We start from the raw sequence: 2398 nt of genomic DNA on the forward strand, positions 1-2398 counted from the left end.
TAAGATTTGGACTCGGGGCGAGTCGAGGGGTAATTTGGGTATTAGATGAGTTATGGGATTATCGGGACATAGAAATAAATATTTGGAGATATATTTGAGGATAGAATGTCTAGGCGGGAATATTTGGGAAATTTATCATTTTGCCCTCGGGGACGTTTTGGTACCCCGAGCCTTGAGGTAACCCTTTAGACTTAAGTCAAATAAAACAAAAGAAGGGGAATTGTGTAGAAACTTGAGGAAACTGATATTTACTTCCTTTAGAAACTGAAGATAGCTTTTGGTCTCTCTCTCTCATCCTCTAAGACAAACTCAAGAAGAAACTCAAAGGAATTGCCTAGGAATTGAAGGGATTTCAGCTGGGATACTTTAGGAACTTGAAGTCTGGGAATTTGAGGATCATCTCAGGGATTAAGCTCAGTAAGAGGTAAGCTTTTTCATGGAAGTTATGCTTAAGTTTCAGCTGTGTTTCCAAGCTTTGCATGTGGGTAGAAACTATGCTGTTTTTGGGTATTCTAGTTGTGTTTTTGGGGCAGATTTCTGTTGGGATTTAGTGTTGATATTGAGCTGGAATGATGGTGTTATTATCTAGGATTATTATCTTGGTTTTGGTGGAAATTGGCTTGAACAAAGGATGGAAAACTGATGAGAAAATCTGGGTTCGGTGTCGAGCGCCGCGGCCCTAGGAGGGGTGCGCCGCGGCCCGAGCGCGCGCGGCCATGGGAGGCCGAGAGAATTCATGCGCGCCGCGGCGCTTGCAAGGCGCGTCGCGGCCTGTGTGGGGGTCAGTGGAGAGCTAGCCTCTGTTTTGAGGCTAGCCGCGACTCTAGTGGGTGGGGCCGCGGCCCTTAGTGTCAGTTTGGGTTTTTAAGGTATTTTAGGCTCGGGAACTCCAAGGGTAAGGCTCGGGATGGATTTTATCACCCAGATTGATAGAATTCAAGGTTCTGGAGGTTATGATTATGGCTCGAAGTTATTTAGTGGATTAGAATTTGATGGATGGACATTGTTAATGTGTTGTGACTAGGGTTTCGGCGAGGCTCGCATTAGAGGACTATGCTCAGGGCATCGGTGCTCAGAAAGCTCGGAACTCAGGTAAGAAAACCCCTGTCTCCATAGAGCTTGTGTGCAGGGCTGAGCCCAATGTGTTGAATGGAAATGATATGCAGGGCCGAGCCCTATATGCTAGAATTGCAGAGTGTAGCTCTTTATCTGTTTATGCTTGAATTATGTATTTGTTGTTATATCGTGTATGGTATTATGTGTGTGATCGGCAAGAGCTGGGAACGGTGAAGACCGGGAACGGCATCAGGCACGTTGAGTGCAAGGCCGAGAACGGCAAAAGGCCGGGAGCGGCGTTGAGCACATGGGGTGCGAGTTGCCAGGGCGAGTCCCTAACAGGATACCAGGGATATCCTTACAACGTGGTCCGCGGACCCAGGGCTTGGTAAACGCCTGGGACGGCTAAGCCGTATGTGTTTAGCCATTGGTGGCCTGTTTATAAGTTTGACTTGAATATTGCATATGTTATCTGTTATGGGTTTTCTTGCTGGGCTTCGGCTCACAGATGCTCTGTGGTGCAGGTAAGGGTAAAGAGAAGATCAACCAACCATGAGTACAGCTGGCGTGAGGCGGCGTGTACATGTCCGGCCAGCCTGGCTGCCACAACTAGGGGATTTTGGGTGATGCTTGTAAATGAACTTAGATTTTGTCGTTTAGTCGGCTCTGATCAGTTTTGTGTTGTAAATATTTTCTAAACTAAGTATTTTGGGATCCCAGGTGTAAAATTTTATGATTTGCTATAAAAAAAAACTACTTTCTCCAATGTTTTCCTTTTAATTGTGGCTTAGCTACACGGTTTGACTTAAAACCTCGATTAGCGAGTTGAAAGCACGATTTTAAACTCACTTAGTAATGGCTCTAAGGAAGTAGGGCGTTACAAAAGCCGTATAAAGTAGTCGCACACGCTTTCAGGTCGCGAAGGGAGAGTCCCATCTTTTCGAGGGTCGCTTTATAGAGAATGTTAACTGAGCTCCCGCTGTCTATGAGAATTCGGTGGACCCTTTTATTTTCCAGTTGGAGAGTGATGACCAGCGGATCATAGTGAGGAAACTGAACAAGGACGCGTCTTCCTCAGTGAAGGTTATTGGTTGGGATTCAATCCTCTGACTTTTTGGAGCTCTAGGTTCGGGTTCATAGGGAGACCCGTCCCCAGTTTTCAGCTCGTTAACGTATCTCTTTTGGGCATTTCTGCCCATGCCCGCGTGATGAGGCCCTCCCGAGATGGTTATCACGTCTTCTCCATCTATCGGCGGCGGCCTATCTTCTTCCCTAGCTCGGGAATTATTGTTTTGTGTGGGCTGCGACGCGGCTGCTCTCTGGCTCGCGGTCGCCTGATTAG

Source organism: Humulus lupulus, chromosome 7, assembly GCF_963169125.1.
Source record: "Humulus lupulus chromosome 7, drHumLupu1.1, whole genome shotgun sequence".
Lineage (NCBI taxonomy): Eukaryota > Viridiplantae > Streptophyta > Magnoliopsida > Rosales > Cannabaceae > Humulus > Humulus lupulus.